The sequence below is a fragment of the Pipistrellus hanaki genome (assembly GCF_964339955.1).
Source record: "Pipistrellus hanaki genome assembly, chromosome: 3".
NCBI lineage: Eukaryota > Metazoa > Chordata > Mammalia > Chiroptera > Vespertilionidae > Pipistrellus > Pipistrellus hanaki.
In genome coordinates, this window is record NC_140505.1 from 113,466,161 (window position 1) to 113,487,472 (window position 21,312).

Genomic DNA, 21,312 nt, shown 5'->3' on the forward strand with positions numbered 1-21,312 from the left:
TCCCTATGACTTTGTCCTTTAGAGTATTTTATAAGTAGAATCATTCAGTATGTAACCTTTGAGACTGGCTCCTTCTACTCAGCTTAATGCCGCTAAGGTTCATCCAAGTTGTTACATGACTCAGTCCTTTCATTGTATTGTTGAGTAGTAGTTCATTATCTAGATGTGCCACAATTTGTTTATTTGCTCACCAGCTAAAGGACATTTGGGTTGTTTCCAATTTTTTGTAATTATGGTTGGCTCACTATGTAAATAATGATGTACAAAGGTTGTTTTTCTGAAAACATATTTATTTCTCTATGATAAATATCTAGGGTCAGAATTCCAGAATCTGAGGGGTGTAAATATGTTTGGCTTTATACAACAGTTCCAAACAGGTGTTTCCAGAATGCTTGTATCATTTTGCATTTCCACCAGCAAAATATGAGAGTTCCAGTTGCTCTGCATCCTTGCCACCAGCACTTGGTATTTCAGCAATTTTTATGTTAGTCATTCTAATAGATGTGTAATTGTGGTTTACATTTGCATTTCCTTCATAGCTAATGATGCTGAACATCTTGTTGTGGGCTTATTTGCCATTCATACATTCTCTTTGATAAAGTATCTTTGATAAAGTACCAACTTAAAAAATAGATTCTTTTTTTTAAAATTTCAAATACGTACATATTTTTATTGATTTCAGAGAGGAAAGGAAAGTCAGATAAAAACATCAATGATGAGAGAGAATCATTGATCAACTGTCTCAGCCCAAAGCCTGGGCATGTGCCCTGACTGGGAATCAAACCGTGACCTCCTGATTCATAGGTCAATGCTCAACCATTGAGCTACACTGGCCAGGCAGATTATTTTCTTATTGTTAATGTCTGAAGATTCTTTATATATTCTGGGTAAAGTTCTGTGCTGAAAATATGATTTGCAAATATTTTCTCTCAATTTGTAGCTTATCTTTTCATGCTCTTAATGTATTTTGCAGAGCAAAAGTTTATTAATTTTTTCTTTTATGAATCATGTTCTTGGTGTCATGGGTTTTTCACTTTTTAGATTGTTTACATGGTGACTTGAATTGACTGATATTCGATACTGCACTAGAGTTGACGTCGAAAGATAAATTCCATTTGGCATGGTATATATTATTCTTTTTAGATATTACTAAATTTTATTTTGTTGAGGATTTTTACACTTATTTGCATGAGAAATATTGACTTCTAGTTGTTGTTATTTTTTCTTACACTGTCATTGGTTTTTTATGTCAGAGCAATGCAGCAAGTATTAGTAGTACTTCTTCTATTTTCTGGCAGAGATTTTGTATAGTTGGTATAATTTCTTCTATAAATATTTGGTAGAATTCACCAGTGAAACTATAGATTTTCTTTTTGGAATGTTTTAAGCTGAAAATTAGTTTTTTTAATAGTTATATAACTACTTAGGTGATCTAGTGTTGATGTTGTTTTTCTTTGAATTGGCCCACTTTTATAATTATTTATAAATATAGATTTGCTCATAGTATTTCTTTATCTTTTCAATGTCTCTAGAGTCTGTAGTGATAACTTTGATAATGTCTTTGTTTCAACTTGTTAGAGGTGTGTGTGTGTGTGTGTGTGTGTGTGTGTGTCTTATTTTAAAGAACTAGGTTTGGATTTCATTGACTTTTCAATTGTTTTTCTGTTTTTAAATTTTATTGATATGTGCTGTTATCTTTATTATTTCTTTTCTTTCTGATTGCTTTGGGTTTATTTTTCTCTTCTTTAATCTCATGAATTGGAAACTTAGATGATTGATATGAAACATTTTTTTCTAATGTAAGAATTTAGTGCTATAAATTTCCTTCTAAGCATTGTTTTTCTGAATCTCATATATTTAAATGCATGTACTTTTCAAAATTTACTTAGAATCAATAATTTACTACTTAAAGTAGAATAGAGAAATCTGTCCACCATATGGAACACTTTTCCTCCCTGTTTTGTGTTGTAGTTGTCTTATGTACATTGAAAAGCAGAAAATGTTATATTTTTTACTTTTAACCATTAAGCATGTTTTAAAGTATTCAATAAAAGAAGAATGGAATATTTTAAAAGATATTTCTTGGATCTGTTGCTTTTCCTTCATTAGTGATGTTATATGTTTCCTTTGGTGTCATTTCACTTGTCTGAAGAAATCCCCTTAGCAGTTGTCTCCCCTTCTCCCTTAATTCCCGAAGAATATTTTCACTGGTTATAGAATTCTGAATTGACAATTCTTTTCCTTCTGTGCTTCAAAATATTGTTTCATTTTCTTTTCCATGATTTCTGTTGAGAAATCTGTATTCATTCAAATCATTGTTTCCCTGGAAGTAAGGTATTATTTTTCTCTGATTTCTTTCAATATTTTTATTGTCTTTAATTTCTAACAGTTTGATTATAATGTGCCTAACAGTGGATTTATTGGGTATTATCTTTCTTTGGAGATAGGTTACTGTAAGTTTATTTTACTTGTCAAATTTGGGGAGTTTTTACTGCTACTTCTTCTAATATCTTTTCTGCATCACACTCTTCTTACTCTCCTGAGACTTTGAGGTTTCAAATGTTAGACTTTATACATTTTTCTTTGTTACTCAAAAATGGATAATTTCTACTAAATTATCTTTAAGTTAACTTTTCTTCTGTTAACCTCTTTTGCTATTGAAACTATCCACTGAGTTTTAATTTTTAAGTTGTTACATTTTTCAGTTCATACCTTTCAAATGATTCTTCTTTATATATTCTATTTCTTGGCTAAAGTCACCTATCATCCCATTTATACAAGAAAATTCTTTACATGGTGGAGAATGTTTACAATCACTTTACTAAGCCTTTGTCTGATAATTCCAACATCTATGTCATCTTGGTGTTGTTATCTCTTGATTGTCTTTTCCTAATGAGTTGTGGACTTCCTGGTTCTTTATATGCTTCATACCTTCGGAGTATATTCTAGACATTTTGAAAGTGTGATGAGTGAACACAAGAGACAGACAAGTGTGATGAGAGAATATAGAGACAGACAGAGCCGCAGTCCTATATCTCATCTCCTGGGGACCACAGAACTCCAAGTGGAGAGGAATGTTCCCCTTCCTGGGAGTTTTGGCCCTTGCATGCTCTTGGTATCGCCACCACTGAATATTCCTTGAGGACTAAAAGTGAATGAGAGAATTAAGAAAATTTAAAAAAAAATTAGAATAATGGTTTCCTCTAGTCTAAGCATGTCAAACTTACGGCCGGTGGGCCACATGCCTCATTTAAATAAATGAGTTTGCCATGCTTGCTCTGGTCTCTCCAGTGTTAGGAATTCCCTTTCCCATTTTTTGAGTGAGAATTAGAAAAATTCTCCTGCAGGTCTCTTCACCTGTGCCTCAGTACCCACTCTGGGTTTCAGGCAGCCTCAAGTTCATTTTGTCATCTCCAATCTACCTGCTACCATTTACTTTTCAAGTCCGCAGATGCTCCACAAATTTTGTCCAGGTTTTAGAGCTGCATTTTAGGAGAAGGGGAAAGGGAAGGGTGGAATTAATGTGCTTTCTCTATTGCATCTACAATTGAGCCTCTTCAATATTTTAAAAATTCCTTCAGGAGGCAACAAAATGATAGATGAAGTTCCATTTTCTCAATTTTCTGCCTAACTGAATGTTTTTAGACCTATTAATGCCAGGAAGAGGGAAGATGTAAGTGTGGGTGGATGAGGTGGGACTATCATGTAGTCATGTGAAACATTTTAAAGCCAAAAAAAGAAAAGAAAGTCTTTTAAGCTTTACTTTTACAGGCTTATGTTTTACCCAGTACCATCTGTGGGAGAGGAAATAAGAAGTGAAAGGCAAGAATTAAAATAAGTTTTGGAATCAGTAAAGGGCTAAAGAAAGTTTTACTGGGCAAGTTAGTATGGATTCAGGAAAGAAGGAAATACATTATACTTACTGAGGTTGTTTTGTCCCATCTCCAACCCAGGGATTGCCAGGAATTTTTCTTTTTCCATTTACCCTGCTCATAAGCCCACCACAAAGAGCAAGTCTTGGTTTGCCTAGGCCTACGCTTTGGACAGAAATAAAACCCTTTTATCTCCTAACAGGGGACTGAGCTGTGAGACTCTGAAAGCTTTTCTTATTGCTTATCTTCTTCTTCTTTTTTTTTTTGGTTTCTTTATAACTTTGTATACCCATAATATCATTACCTTTCCCCATACAAATAGCTAGTTTTGGCTCTCATGGCCAAAATCAATGTGCCATTCTGTTAGCTGGTTTCAGTCTGAATGTATTAATTCTGGTGTGTGTGTGTGTGTGTGTGTGTGTGTGTACTTTGGGGACTTTTCAAAGTCAGTGTTTAACCAAGGATATAATATCCTGAATTGGGAATCTTCTGACAAGGGAGTGAGTGCTTCTCTCCAGACCCTTTCCTACAAGTGTCTATTAAGTAAACTTCCGTCCTAAAACTGGTTTGCTCAGAAATCCCATTTCCTCTACACTTCAAGGGCCTCGGTTGAGGAAAGGATTGCTGGGTATGGTTTAGAAGACAAAATACAGACTATTCATCCCAGATGAGAAGCTAAATTTACTTTGAAAATCCACTCTGTTTGCCTAGAGATGACTCTCACTGAAAACACCCTGGAATCTCTGCTAAAATGAGGGTTGTTTTTATGCAGAACTCTGTTCTCTCTCAGGAGCCTAGCAAGAAACAGAACTTAGAGCTTTAGGAAGTGAACTGTCAGTCACGCAGAGCAGCCTGACTCAGAGCAATCAGACTGCAGGCTTTTTGTGGACTGGAGACCACGTATTTTTACCTTGACTGATGCTGAGCATAGGTCCTTTCACGTGGTGGGTAACAAATATAATTATTTAATTCAGTGGCATCTCAACCATATCTGAGAGTGATGATTTATTCATTGACCTTTAATGAGTTGCCTGCAATGGGTGAGGCTGTGTTCTAGATCTATATAATGGAGATAAAGAGTGAAAAATTCCCTGTTTTAAAGACACTGTTTTAGTAGGAAAGGCAGAAGGTAACCAACTGTATTAATCAACTCAGGCTGCCATAACAAAATGCCAGCCTGGGCTGCTTACACAACAGAAATTTATTTCTTAAAGTTCCAGAGGTAGATAAGTATAAGATCAAGCGTTGGCTGATTTGGTTTCTTGGAGTGTGCTTGCAGGGCAGAGAGAGAGAACTGGCTCTCTGGCGTCTGTTCTTATAAAGACACTAATCCTATTGGACCAGGGCTCCATCCACCCTTCTGACCTCATTTAGCCATAATTGTTTTCTCATTCTAAGGGTACGTTAAGTCCATAGAACCAAACAAACAAATATGATAATATAACAGCAGGTATGGTCAGGGGTATAAGGAGAAAGATAAGTGGAAGACTAGTGCAATTTGAGGTCGAAGGGTGGTAGTAGGCTTCTCAGAAGAGATGACTTAAACAAGTTGTTAGAGAAGGGAGGTAATAGACTGTTCAAAGGGGAAATGGTCCAGACTGAAGGACCAACAAGACAGAAGCTTTGGGGTGCAAGAATGTTTGATTACAGCAGAATAGATGTTTAAGGACCACAAAGAATTGATCCAGATAGAGTTTATCAGGGTGGAAAATTGATACTTTGGGGAAAGGGGTAAAATATCCTACTAGCTTCCAGCTTAATCTCAATATGATCCATCTTGATCCATCTTCTCCCAATATGCCTGGTGGCTATAAACAAGAAAAAGTCTAAATGTACTTATACTACCAAGTCTCTCTTATAAGGGCTCAAGCCTCAGGAGATTTTGGGCTGTCTCCAGAGCCCTGAAATAATTCATTCAACAATTTGCAATGATTAGGAAGCTCTTCCTGTGTGCCAGGTACTCATGATCATGGCTTGGCATAGAAACTGGAAAATGTCCTTAGACTTAATTTTCCTGGAGGTTATTATTACAATGGTAAGCAGTGTTAAGTCAACTAGCCTTGTTGCGAGCTGGTAATACCCTAGGACAGAACTGGCTGTTCCTTCTTTCTGTCTTGCTCAGTTCTTCTCTTGGAGTGCTCCTTGGTTCTTGTCACTGTATTATGCTCTCTTCTTGGTTATCTCATTCAATCTTATAAATATAATTGCTGCATTTGCATCCACACATTTATCCTGGACTCCAAACTCATCCATACTTAATGGCCACTTGATCTCTCCATGTGCATGTCTAATGGGCATCTCAAACCTACTGTGCACAACACTGAACTTCTGATCTTCCTCCCTAATCCTGCTCTCTGGGCAGCCTTCCTCATCTGGATGGATGACAGCTTCACCCTGGTTCAGGCTTCAAACCTCAAAATCATGCTGCACTCCTCTTTTTTCTTGAATGTTATATTAAATTCTTTTTAAAAATTTTAAAAATATGTTTTTATTGATTTTAGAGACAGAGGAAAGAAGGAGGATAGAGAGATAGAAGCATCAATGAAAGAGAAACATAGGAATGCTGTCTCCTGCAAACCCCCTACAGGGGATCAAGCCCCCAACCCAGGGGTGTGCCCTGACTGGGAATCAAACTACGACCTCTTGTTTCATGGGTTAATGTTCAACTACTGGGTCACACCAGCTGGGCATATTCAAATCCTGTTGGCTCTATCTTCAAGATATATCTATACGTGGGGAGGGGTTTGGAATGGGAAAAGGGGGGAGGGGAATGAGGACAATTATGTGATAACATAATCAATAAACAAATAAAATAAAAAATATAAAAGAGATATATCCAAATCTGGACATGTCTACTGTTGCCAGTCTGGTCCCAGACACCATCACTCTCCTGATTGGCCTCCTGCCTATCACTCTTCCTCCTCAATGGTCAAAATTCAGACAGATATTTTCAAAATGTAAGTCAGCTGACACTGTTCCCTTACTCAAGTTCCTGCAATGGTGCTCCATTTCACTGAAAATAAAAACCCAAATCTTGCAACAGCTACAATTATTTTCCCCTCATTAGCTCCCTGACCTCACATCAGTTTCTATTCCTTTTGTTCACCTCATCCTAATCACACTGGCTTCTTTGCCTTGATTTTGTCAGGTCCTCTTCTGCCTCTCAGCTACCTCTGCTGGATTCTCCTCCCGAGCCATACTCCTTCAAAACTTGCTGAAGGTATCACCCTCTTTGTGATGCCTACCTGAACATGCTATTTAAAATTGCAAGCTTGCCCTTTAGCACTTCCTTTCTCCCTACCCTGCTCTATTTTTGTGAGTAGCTCTTATCACCTTCTAACGTATCATGCAATTTACCTATTGTTTGTTGTTAATTGGGTGGCTGACACACTGGGCATCAGTTCCACAAAAACAGGAGTTCTGCTTGTTTTGCTCAATTATGTAAGCAAACAGGTTCCTAGACTAGTGTATGCTCAGTATTTGTTTTGTGTAGATATGTTCCCCTTCCCACAAGGCTACAGTTTATATCTAATGCAATTCCTTTCATACTAAGCCTTGAATAAACTATTTTGATGAGCTGACTGTTTAGCTGGAAAAATGCATTAATTGTGTAGCATTTCACAAAATTTTCTAATCTAGTTTTGTGGAAACTTTAGAATTTTATCATTATATAAAATGTATTGCATTTTTTCTTCTTATTGAAGTATAATATGCATATATATAGAATAGTACATCTATTAGAAATGCACAGCTTGTGGTCTCCCATGTAACTGATACCCAGAGGAGGAAATTCAACATTAGCAGCCGTTAGATATCCTTTTGAGCTTCCCTTCCTTACTTCTATTATAAAGGTTAGTTTAAGCACATTTTATTTTAAGGACTCCATCATAGGGCCTGGACAGCATGACTCAGTGGTTGAGCATCAACCTATGAACCAGGAGGTCACAGTTCGATTCCTGGTCAGAGCACATGCCCAGGTTGTGGGCTCAATTCCCAATATGGGGCATACAATAGGTAGCCTACAATGATTCTCTGGTATCATTGATATTTCTATCTCTTTCTTCTTCTCCATTCCTCTCTGAAATCAATAAAAACATATTTTTAAAAAGACTCCATCTTGGGATTTCAACAGTTATAATAATGCTTGTATAAAACTGATTTTATAGAATTGATCTGATTTTACCCCTCACTGACAAAGAAAGCATAACACATAGAACTTGTTTTTAAAAGTGCACACTTAGCCGAAGCCGGTTTGGCTCAGTGGTAGAGCGTCAGCCTGTGGACTGAAAGGTCCCAGTGTTCGAATCCGGTCAAGGGCATGTACATTGGCTGCGGGCACATCCCCGGTGGGGGTTGTGCAGGAGGCGGCTGGTCGATGTTTCTCTCTCATCGACGACGTTTCTAACTCTCTCTCCCTTCCTCTCTGTAAAAAATCAATAAAATATATATATTTTTTTAAAAAAGTGCACACTTAAAGAATTTATCAGAACTGTGCATGTCAATATAAACTTTATGGCAAAAGTCAATTAAACGTAGATATTGTACGTATTTTTCTTTATCTCACGTACATTTAAGAAGAACTATGAAATACGTTGTCAGAAATATGTATATGTACAATAGAATGCTGAGATATTCCTTTATTGCCTTATTGGCTTATGATATGGATGCTGTGATATCTGTAAGGATTTTTCTCACATAAAGTAAGAGGAAACTTGCTGAAGAATCATTCTGTGTAAACTTAAGGGTAGAGAACTTGCACATATGTGGGTGAACTGTTATTGTTATCCCCTCACAACCCCAGTTCTATTCTCATCACTTCTCTTCCCTGCAAAAGCAGATGACTCAGGCTTTCTATTACTTCCCACCTTTCCCTCAAACTGTACCTCTGGCCTCATGGGGAATCCCTGTGAGTAACTGATGAGAAGAGAGGGGGATACGGGCCAGTTTAAGTAAGTATTTGTATTGGGTGGCTCCATAAGTCAGGGGAAATCTCCCAGTGAACAGAACTTTGGGCACTACATCTGATTGGCCACTTGGCATGAAAGAAGAGAGAACCTGAATTTCCTTGGAATATGATGATTCCTAGATGGTAGCCAATGAATTAGTCAACTGACCAGAGACTTGGTAAATTTTAAACGTGAATGGGAGATTGGTGCCAAGATCACCTGAAGGGAAATTGCATGATGGACCTATGAGAATTGCTACAGTATTAGAAGCTACTTGAACCTCAGGGCAATGGCCCCCAGAGTGCATCCGCTGTGTGGAAAGCCAACTAAGAGGTGGCCAAGATGGCCTATGCTTTGACTGTCAGTGAGCCTCCTTCCCTGCTCAGCTCTATGCTTGCACAGATGGCCCATACACGGAGTAGCTATGGGAACAGAAATAGAGGTAGTATATGAGAACAAAAACATAGACTTCTTGTCACCATGTTTGATCTGGTCACTGCTTCTGAGTGCCCAACCTTCCAAAACAGAAGAAGTCAGCACTGAGCCCTTACGTGGCTCTGCTTCCTGGGGGCACCCGCCATCCGGGTTGGTCATCTTGGACAACTCATTATGGGAGGGGCAGTAACTTGCCTTCCTAAGAATAGTTGCATATCCTGGAGAGTGATTTTTCCTTTCTTACCCATGAAGCTTCTGCTAGCACTGCTATTTGTGGTCGATAGATTGCCTTTGTCACCTCCATGGTATAACACACATCATTACCATTGACTAAGGAATTCATTAATAGTTAAACAGCTGTGGTTTGGGGGCTCATATCATAGAACTCATTATTCTTACGTCACCTAGAACCTGTTGGTTTGATAAAACGATAGAATGGCCTATTGAAGGCTCCATTTTGGAGTCAGCATAGAGACAACATCTTATGAGGTCGGGTGCTGCTCTTCACATGGTCAGATCAGTGCTCAATACAGGATATTGAAGACATGGCCTCAGGAATACAGGCACGGAGGTCAAAGTGGCTTATCTCGCTTTTACTCTTGATAACTCACTGTAAGAGCATCTCCTTTCTGTCCCTGAAACATTGTATCTAGTGAATGGATCCTCCTGCCAAACAGAGAGGAATATTCTCACCAGGAAACACTGAGAATGTCCCCTGGCCATTTGGATTCTTCATGCCACTCATCAAGGACAGAGAATTGGGTGCCAGCAGGAGCCGGTGTGATTGATTCGCCTTTCAAGGAGCAATTGGATTGTTGCTACAACACTATGTCTGGAGCCCATGGGATTTATTACACTCCCGTGTCGAATGGTAATAGTCCATGGGAAACAGCAGCAACTCAGGAAGAACAGAACCGCTCAGCACCGGAGTCTGATGGGCATGAAGTTCTGGTGCAAACCTCTCCACTGGCAGGGTGCTAGTGGGGAGTAGGGAATCGTGGAATTGGTGGTGTGGGAAGGAAGTCAGATTATCGGGTTAGATTTGCTCAGATGTGGGTCTGGGGCAGCTACATTTCATTGTAACTTTCTTTTTCTTTCTTCCCCTGCTGCCTTGCAGCCTGGTGGTGGCTGCCATGGCAGTGTGGTTCCGAAAGGAGTATGAGAACTCTTACCCCTCAGTGATGAGGCTCATTTCCCAGGCTGAGGACCCGAGTTTCTTCAGCCGAGGAAAGAGGGAGGCTGGCCTGGGCTGGCTAGTCTAAGATCTCTCCTCTGCCTTTTCTTGCTGCTCTCTGTGGCCTGGGGGGCTGACGGCTCCTAAAGCTGTCCTTTCCCTAAACTTGTCATTTCACTGCTGCTGCTTGCCATTTGGCAAGAGGCCAGAATGCAGGAGGGGGGTCCGGGTTCTGTCCTTTCTCCTCCTTCTTCCCAGCAGAGGCCCCAGCTCTGCTCCTGCCCAACTCCAGCTCTTTCCAGGCTGGGCCATTCCGTGTCCTAGGCCCTTGGCCTCCCTCAGGGAAGGCTGGACCCTGGGCGTCTCCCAGACCTTGCTGGTTCGGGTAACCCTGCCCACGCCTCTGTAAATAATCCCACCTGGGATGCTTTTCAGTTAAACCCCTTGGAGGCTGCCCTCTGCTTTCTGTGCAGACCTCCATGGACAGAGCAGGGAAATGCTGAGAAAGGAGAGAGCACCGTGGGCAGCTATTGTGGGGGGACGGGGATGTGAGGAGGATAGAAGGCTGGCCTGTGACAACTGGCCAGAATACGATGCATTTTCACAGGCTGACACTGGCCAGGATAAAAACAACCATCTCTGCTGCTCAGAGTTTATGGCTTACTTATTTATTTATTCTTTCAGAAAAGGTGTTGTCAGGTGGAAAAAAAACTTGTGGCGCTAATTGGGTTGTGCTCCAGACTGAGGGCTTTCCTGGGATGCAGGATTTCAGTGCTAATGGTTATCTTAATCCGTGGCTATAACCAGGACCTCTGAGTCCTGCTGAAGCGAACTTCCCCGGCAAAAGAACACTGTTCTGGTGCGGCTCCCCTCAGGCCTCCGTCAGTGGCAGACTTCATTTATCCCTCGTTCTTTCTCAGTAACTCTACGTGCAGTCTGCGGGTCTCGCGGAGTGCAGTGGTTCAGGCAGCCAGTGTGGCTGATCAGAACGCCAGACAGGAGCCCGTCAGTCACCTCTGAATTAGAGCTTTGACCCTAAATGCGAAAGCTGAAGGAGGCCAAAGAGAGCCTTCCTATAACCTTGGGCTTTGCCAAAGTAGCGGGCAGTAATGGCCTTTTTGGCTCCTTTGCACTTGGCCAAGAACCAGATCTTGTCTCTCTCTGGTCTCTTCACTACTGTACAAGTTTCGCAGGCTGACTGTGTGTTATGACAGTAGTGGCTCATACATTATCAATGTGCCTGTCATTGTTGTTAAGTGCTTTACATTTATGTATTACCTGCATGTTAGGGATGAGGAAACAGAGAGTTACATGACTTAAGGGACTGGCCCTGGGTCACACAGATAGCACGTGTAGACTGGGACTCACATCCACTCAACCAAGCTCTGGAACCTCTCATCCACCTTGTTCACCTGGGTGTTCCTGGCATCTGGCTCAGAGTTTGCCAGGTGGCCAGGACTTGATCATTAAATATGTGCTTAACATTTTAAATGAAGATAAAGCCCAACATAGAGAGTTCAGCCTCTTCTCGGGTCTCCTTTTCCCTAAACCCTGCATTCTCTTTCTTTTTTTTAATCCTTACTTGAGGATATGCATTTTAATTCATTTCTAGAGAGAAAGAAAGGGGAGGGGGGGAGAGACATCAATGTGAGAGAGAAACACCGATCAGTTGCCTGACTTATGTGCCGGGACCAGAGATCAAACCCACAACACAACCATTTGGTACATAGGACAATGCTCCCTCCAGCGGAGCCACCAGGCCAGGACCCTGCCCTGATTCTGTCAGGCCTTCTAAGCAAAGGCAACCTTTGACCCCGGGAGGAAAAAAGAGCAGAGAATGATCTAGTGTGATGTGGGTTCAAATTGAGGCTCTATCTGTCCTAATCTATAAACTGGGAATTACAAAGGTATTCATCTCAAAAAAACTTTAATAAATGAGGATCAAGAGGTTGGCAGACAGCAAATCCTTAGTGCTAGCTCTGATTATATTAAATGCTAGCGTTGCAAATCACCCAAATGGAGTGAATCTAAGTAAAAAGGGGTCATTTCTCATTCCAGGAACCATCCCTTTCATCTCCTGGCTCCATCCCCTAGCGGTGGATGGGTGTGGTCCTTAGCTCTGTCCATATTCGCCACGGAGTGAAAGGAAAGAAGGCTTTGAGCGCCCTCTAGAGGCCAGAAACTTCAATGACGTCTCAGGGCCACGGAACGCTTTCTGTTCTTTTCCGTCCATTCCTTCTGTGTGTCTCTGGACCTACTCTCCCCTCCCTTTCACTCTGCTCTGGGCCTCGGCCCTCTGGCCTGGGTAGACTGCACTCGTGAGCTCCCTGCCCTCTGCCACTAGTAGACGTTTGCCAGCCTTGGGGGTGGGAGGTGGACGGTGCATTTGTAGGTCAGTTCATTCCTCCCCTTGTTGGGTTTATGGCACCTCTTTGGGCTCTCGGGCTGCCGACCAGCTCTCCCTCTGTCCCCTGCAGCTCACAGCTGGCCCCGAGAGACATTCACGCACCCTCCCCGCTGTCTTCCGTGGGAAGCACTCTGCTTCGGGCAGTCTGGTTTCTGCTCTCTCTGCCCTCAGAGCAGACAGCCACCCACATGCTCTTGATTTCATAAGCTCGTGCCACCTCAGTCACCGTGCTCAGCATACACCCAGAGGTCTGTATCTGAATGAAAGACAGTCTGATCTCTCAGCAGGCCGGAGGGGAGGAGGGCAGAGACACAAACACACCGATAGAGAGTTTACATTCTGGTGAGAGAGAACTGGTTATTTGTGTTTGTTTAAAAGGGAAAAAAAAAAATGTTCTTTTGAAGTATAAAAAGCAGTGGTTTTTAGTATATTCTTCAAGTTGTGAAACTATCATCATTATTTAATACCAGAACATTTTCGCCAGCCCCCAAAATAGTCACTCTTCATTCCTCTTCCCCGCTACCCCCATTCTCTGGCAAACCCCCAATCTATCAATACTTTCTGTCTCTCTAGGTTTGTCTATTCTGAACATTCAGTATGAATGGAATAGTGACTGGCATCATGTTTTCCAGTTTCATCCATGCTGTAGCAAGAATCAGTACTTCATGCCTTTTCATTACCAGGTGATATCTCATTGAATGGATATACCACATTTCACTTACCCGTTAATCAGTTGGCGGACATTTGGGTGATTTGCACTTGTTTGGCTATTGTAGTGCTTCTATGAACATTTGTGCTCAAGTTTTTGTGTGGACATACCTGTTTACTTATCATCAGTACAAGTCAAGTCTCTGTCCATCATCTTTTATCCCCCTTTACCCTCCTCATCTCCCTCCACTCCACCCACTGCAGTCATCACCCTATTGTCCGTGCCCATGAGTTTTTTCTTTCTTTCTTTTTTTTTTTTTCTCAGTCTGTCTGCCCCCTCAATGCCCATCTTTTCCTATATTATTGCCCCTCTTCTCCTTCAACCTTCTCTGATACAAGAACTTCCTCTCCAAGGACCTGTCACATGTCTTAAGAATATCTGACACTAAAAATACAATCATATGGGTACAATACAGATATTTTGTAGCATTCTTAAGGTCATTATGGACTTGCTGCTTCACACAGTTTTTACGTTGACTGGCTTCATGAATTGTTTCACATTGAATGTCTTGTCTTCACAATTAGACTTTTAACTACTGGAAGGCAAAGAGAATGTTTTCTATTTCCCTTGGAGGCCTTTTATGTGAATACAGAGCTGGCCAACCAGAAAACACTTACCGAGCCTCTGTTCCGTGTTAGGTGTTGTGGTGGCTGCAGTGACACCAAGATGAGTACAACACAGTCCTTGTCTTTATGGACTTTTCACTACAGTGAGAACTGTTAGAGACATAAACATAATCCTATATAATAAAGAGGTAATATGCAAATTGACCGTCACACCCTTGCACTAGATGGCTGTCCCCATGTGGTCAAAAAATGGTTGCCACAAGATGGCTGGCAGGGGAGAGTATTTGGGGGTGACCAGGCCTGCAGAGGAGGGCAGTTGGGAGGAACCAGGCCTGCAGGGGAGGTCAGTTGGGGGCAATCAGGCTGGCAGGGGAGAAGACAGGCATCAGTCAGGCCAGCCTGGTAGTGGTTAAGGGCAATCAGGCAGGCAGGCAGGCAAGCTTTGGGAGCAGTCCTGGATTGAAAGAGGGATGTGGGATCGGGCCTGTAAAATCGGGCCTAAACTGGCAGTCGGACATCCCCCGAGGGGTCCCAGATTGGAGAAAGAGCAGGTTGGGCTGAGGGACAGCCCCGCACCCCTCCCCACTTCAAACTGCATGAATTTTGTACACTGGGCCTCTAGTAAAGATATAATGTAGCAACATAAAATATTGCTAAGGACCCTGGATAGTGCTTCTCAGTGGTTAGAGCGTCAGCCTGTGAACAGAAGGACTCATACCTGGGTTGCTGGTTTGATTCACAGCTGGGTCAGGATGCATGCAGGAGGTAACCAATCCATATGTCTCTTTCACATTCTCTCTCTTTCTGCCTTCCACTCTCAAAATTTAATTGGAAAATATCCTCAGGTAAGGATTAACAAAACAAATTAACAAAACAAAAGGAAAGAAGGGAGGGAGAGAGGAAGAAAAAAAATTACTAAGGAGAATTCTAAGTACATAGCATGCTATGAGGGAGCAAAGGAAGAAATGTTATCTATATATATAAAAGGCTAAGTGAACAACTGTCCGTCCATCCAACCAACCGGCAGATACATATCATGTGCGCTGGCAATTTAAAAATAAACATTGACTTGTGCATGCATGACACGTATAAAACTCTGAAGCATTAGTAGGATCTGCAGAGGGAGAGGTTGTTCTGATTCTAAGAACTGATTTATCCTAGTCTGACACTGGCCTCCCATTTAAAGCAATTTGAATACAGTTTCCCATGATTCCAGCATTTGCAATTACTATTAATAAATCACAAGGACAAACTCTATACAGAGTAGGAATATTCCTACCTGAATCTTGGACATGGACAATTATATGTTGCTTTCTCTTGGGTTCAAAGAGCATGTGACATTAAAGTTGTAAATACTTCATCCCAAGAGAAATTAGTCAAGCACTTTGAAAGTGTTTTTACTCTTAATGTGGTATACAGGGAGATATTAGAATACGTTCAATCAATTTATCAGTTATTGTTTTTACCAATATTGTTTTATATCATGTGTTTGTTGCTTTTATATATTATCTTTGTTGTTATATCATGTTGTTATTATTTATTTAGTATCAATTTACATATTATTTTCATATACATTTTACTAATTTTCTTTCATCTCTGACACTTCTATTATAGAGAAAGCATAAATAGTGATGTTAAAATATTTCTTATTAATTTCCTTTCAATGTGCATGAATCCATGCACTGAGCCACTAGACTATACACTGAGTGGCCAGATTATTATGATCTCTGAACACATAACAATGTGGCCACTCAGTGCATATCCTATATAATAAAAGGCTAATATGCAAATTGCCCTTCAACTAGGAGTTCAACCAGTAGGCAGGCCAGCCAACTGCCATGTCCCCTCCCCCTGGTCAGGCTGTCCGGACCCACCAATGCACAAATTCATGCACTGGGCCTCTAATACACACACACACACACACACACACACACACACACACACATACTGAGTGGCCAGATTATTATGTGTTCAGAGATCCTGATAATCTGGCCACTCAGTGTATATATAAAAGCCTAAGTGACCAAACAACCAAATGACTGGTCAACCAGTCTCTATAACACACACTGGCCACTAGGGGCAGACGCTCAACACAGGAGTTGCCCCTATGTTCAGTGCAGAAGTGCCGCTCAGCTGACTGACCCTTCCCAGTGGCCCACCAGCCCGACAGCAGCACTCACTCCTTCAATAGTCCTGGTCCAATATCCGGAGAACAGGCCAGGCACCAGTGGACCCGTGCCACTGGCATGATCCTGACAGCACTGCTGGACCCCTGGAAGTCAGCCTTGGGCTCCGTGGCCCATTCCTAGATGCTTCACAAGGAAGAAACAATATAAAAGTGGCTGCCAGGTGGCTCCTGACATCCCTGCTGACAAGGGCATCCCACCGCCCTCCCAGAGAGCTGATTGTGTCCCGGCTCCTCCCCCCTTGGGATGGGCGCCAGATGCAGGGTTCACTGCTGGCAATCAGGACTGACACAGCTGGCCAGGATAAGCAGGAACAGCAGGCAGGAGCGGCAGGCGGCTTTGGACTGCTGGTTTCGGCTCAATCCCCACAGGCCATGCCGAGGGATCCCACTCATGCATGAATTCGTGCACTGGGCCTCTAGAGTTTTTAAAAGGGGTAGGGAATAGTTTCCAAGAAAGGCAATTGCTCAAAATTACGGTATCTTCTCAAATCCTGAGATAGGTTTCTTTGTGCAGAACTTGGGAGTTGTACAGGCATTCACACTATAGAAATAGTTCTAGAAAATGTTCCAAAGTATGAATGTGTATAGTTTCTTGTAATAACTTAAGAATCGGCCTGGGGGATATGTGTGGTTGAATATGAAATAGGAATTTAAGACTCAGACCATAAAGTGACAGCATGCATTTTAAAGAAGTCTTGTGGTATGATTTGCCCAATGGCACCCAAATATTGATGCACATTATAACTACCTGGAAAGCCAGTTTGAGAACACACAGATTCCTAGTATTCACACTAGACTTTCTAGTCAAATCTCTGTGGTGGGGCCCAATTATAAGTACTTTTAGCAAGCTACTCTGATGCTATTGGCAGTATGCACAACAGATAGAGGTAAATCTTGAAGTCAGAAGTAGATTAGGGATTACTGAAATCCTCTAGGCCCTGGAGTCTAGAGGGTGGTGGAAGAAGAGGGCTTAGAGAGAGCCAGTAGCCCCAGGAACAGAAAAATGGGAAGAAACAAATCAATTGTGAGGATATAGTTGATAGGATTTGAAGAATGAATGTTCATTGAAATAAATCACTGATAGTTGTCAAAAAAAAAAAAAGAGGGGGAGAGATAATGATTTAGCCCTGCTGGGTGGCTCAGTTGGACCATCATCCCACACACCGAAAGGCTGCAGATTCGATTTCCAGGCACACACCTAGGTTACAGATTCTATCCCCGCTTGGCACACATATGGGAGGCAACCAATCTATGTTTCTCTCTCACATTGATGTCCCCCCTTCTCCTCCCTCTCCCTTCTTCTCTCTCTAAAATTTAATAAACATATCCTTGGGTGAGAATTAAACAGTAAAAAAATAAAGCAGGATAATGCTTCAATGATTCAAACATAACTGGAAATGCCCTGACTAGTGTGGCTTAATTGGTTGAGCATTGTCATATCAATCTCTCTCTCTTTCTCTCTCTCCTCTTTGAAATCAACAAAAATATATTAAAAAAAAAAACATATCTAGAAGTTTCCTTTCTATGTACTCTCCTATATTTTGTAGCAACTGTGTCCAAAAGAGAGTTACACAGCCTGGAAATAGGCTACCAAATATTTTCACTCCAAGTGCCAAGTAGGAATGTGGACAGTAGATGGCACTTTTGTGCTCTGCCTGAAATTTCAACGTTTGAAGTGAATTAACCTAGGAATGATTCGAACTATAATACAAACAGCCCTTTTTAGTAATCAATATATATATATATATCCAGGTTGTGATTTGAGGGGGACCATTAAAAGGGGGGCTAATGAAAGGGTCAGTTTGCCCTGCCTAGTACTTGGCTTTCAATGAGACCTTGTGCATTTTTAAATATTGTGAAATAGCGTGGCTCCCATACAGTTAATAAGTTTGTAGTTTGAGGATGCCCCTAATAATTACTGCAGCAAGTAGAATTACATGAACTCAAGCACACTTGAGGTTAGGAAAAATATCATCAATTTGGCCATATTTCCAAATGTCCATCTGAGCTTTTGCTGTTTACAAAGGTGAGGAATAACAAAAAGGAATAAAATCTAATATGGAAAAGAACCATAGGAAGGGCAGTTTGAAGTAAGAGATGGAGACAGTACAAGGAAAACAAAGCAAATGGTCCAGCCAGTGTGGCTCAGTGGTTGAGCGACCAGCCAGAGATGCAGGTCTGAATCCTGGTCAGGGCACATGCCCAGGCTGCCAGCTCAATCCCCAGAAGGGTGTGTGCAGGAGGCAGCTGATCGATGATGTTTCTCTTTCACTGATGTTTCTCTCTATTGCTCTCTCTTCCTCTCTCTCTAAAAATTAATAAAAACATATTTCGAAAATAAAGCAAATGTTACTTTTTTGTAAAACTTACTCTTTGGTTAAGATACAGAATTTTACATATTTACAATATGCTTGCAATCATGCAAAAGGCATGATGACTTACTTACTGAATAAGAGAGTGGAGTCTGGAGGCAGTTTTGCCACTTCCTGTGTATGGGGCAACTAAATGTCTCTGCACATCAATTCCCTTCTCTATAAGACTAAAATGGCAATAACAGCATCTCTACAATAAGATTCTTATGAGGATTAAATGTCAGAATTTGTAAGGTATTTAGAAGAGTATCTGGCATGTAGTGAGCATACAATGGGTAGATGACTTTTATAAAAGTCAACTTTAGGTGATGGGACAATAGGTGATTTTTTTCTATTTGATTAAAAACATGTATTTTTTGATATTTTGGGGAAAAGTTTAATATTTTTTACTAAAAGACAGAGAAAATCTATACTTAAAATTTTGTTTCCTTTTGAGCTAGTCTACATATCCAAATGTTCCTTTTTTTTGTAATTTTGTGTACCCCATATTAGACATATCTTGACTGTGAGAAATCCTAAGGTTTGGGTTATCCCTCAGAATTCCAAGAATTATTATTTTTTTAAATATATTTTACTGACTTTTTACAGAAAGGAAGAGAGAGGGACAGAGAGATAGAAACATCGATGAGAGAGCATCATCTATCAGCTGCCTCTTGGACACCCCCGACCGGGAATGAGCCTGCAACCAAGGTACATGCCCTTGACCGGAATCGAACCTGGGACCTTTCAGTCCGCAGGCTGACGCTTTATCCACTGAGCCAAACCGGTTTCGGCCCAGAATGATTTTTTATTGTAGTAAAATATACATAACATTAATTTACCATTTTAACTATTTTTAAGTGTATAGTTCACTGACATTAACTACATTCATAGTGTTTTGCAACCATCACCATTCTCAACCATGATTTCCAGAACTTTATAAGCTCAAACAGAAACTTTGCACCCATTAAAAAATAACTCCCCATTCTCCCTTTTCCCCAGCTACTGGTAACTTCCATTCCACATTTCATTTCTATGAATCTACCTATTCAAGGTGCTTCATATAAGTTCCATTGTGTCTGGCTTAGCATGACGTTTTCAAGTTTCACCTATGTTGTAGTATGTGTCAGAACTTCATTTTTATGACTGAATATCAGTCCATTGTATGTATGCATCACATTTATTTATCAATTCATCTGTTCAACATGTGAGTTGTTTCCATTTTTTGGCTATTGTGAATAAGGCTGCTATAAACACTGGCGTGCAAGCATTTGTTCCAAGCCCCTACTTTCAGCGCTTGTGGGCACATACCTAGGAGTTAGCATTTTTAGGAACAGCCAAACTGTGTTTCACAGTGCTATGCCATTGTATAATCCCTCCAGAACCCAGCATTATTTTTAAGAATGTAAGGCTTTAAAAAACACGTCACACCTAGATTGGGAATAAATAGCAAGGTGGAGACTTTCCACTTTGCTGACAAGTTGCCGGTATCAGCACTCTTGATGCATCACCTCCTAGACTAGAGCAATGTTTCTCCTTGTGTAGAAGGCCGCCTGAGAAAGCACATGGACATTCTTTAAATTGTCAGCTGAGCCCAAGGCACTGGTCTTATACCCTCCCAAGAAGGTGAGGGTGTTATTCAGTTTCTGATTTACCTTTGTCCAGGTGTCAGCAGGGACGGGTTTAATTATGTAAATCCAGTAATGCTAGGGCCTAGTTAAGAATGCAAATAAGCGCCTTTGACCCTATAAAATAAGCCTGCTGCCTGGCACAGGTGCTTGCTGCCTCTCCATCATAGAGATGGCGCCCACCTAGCGCCCAGCTTGAAGAATCTATTTTTGCCTTTTGGTCTCTTTCTTTCTTTAGTTTCTTAATCCCCAGCTCCTCCACTCAGGAACCTGTTTCCTTTTCCATGATGGAGATGGACACGGAAAACAGAGAAACAGCCCCCGCATCCTTGTACACAGCTGAAACTCCCCTCACAATCATTTAAGGGGCTTATTACATAGGAAGGACTCTGGTTCCACCCTCTATATGTTGAATCAGCACCTTTGAGAATGGGGGGGGGGGGAGTCTTAAATCTGTGGTCGGCAAACTGCAGCTCGTGAGCCACACGTGGCTCTTTGGCCCCGTGAGTGTGGCTCTTCCACAAAGTACCGCGGCCTGGGAGAGTATATTTTGAAGAAGTGGCATTAGAAGAATAAGTTTAAAAAATTTGGCTCTCAAAAGAAATTTCAATCATTGTACTGTTGATATTTGGCTCTGTTGACCAATGAGTTTGCCGACCACTGCCCTAAATCATCATAATATGTGCTAAAATATGAGGCTCAGAAACCTAGATTGTTAAGTGGGAAGGGAAGATATCTCAGTCACCTTTTTATTCCTCAGATATTCAACAAATTTATATTAGAGTTAAACTAATACTGCAATCTAAAGCTATTTCCTATCTGTGTAATTGCTCAGTACAGTATTAATTAAAACTAAATTCCATCACATTCAGCAGTTAAACTGTAATTAAGTTATATAATATACCTTTCTATTGCATAGAATATGTATTTTACCAGCTGTGATCTATTATGCCATCTTATACTGCCAAGAATTCTTATTCTGTGTGTAATTTTCAGATGTGTCCTTGATGCTTTGAGGCTGGGCACAAAAGATAAT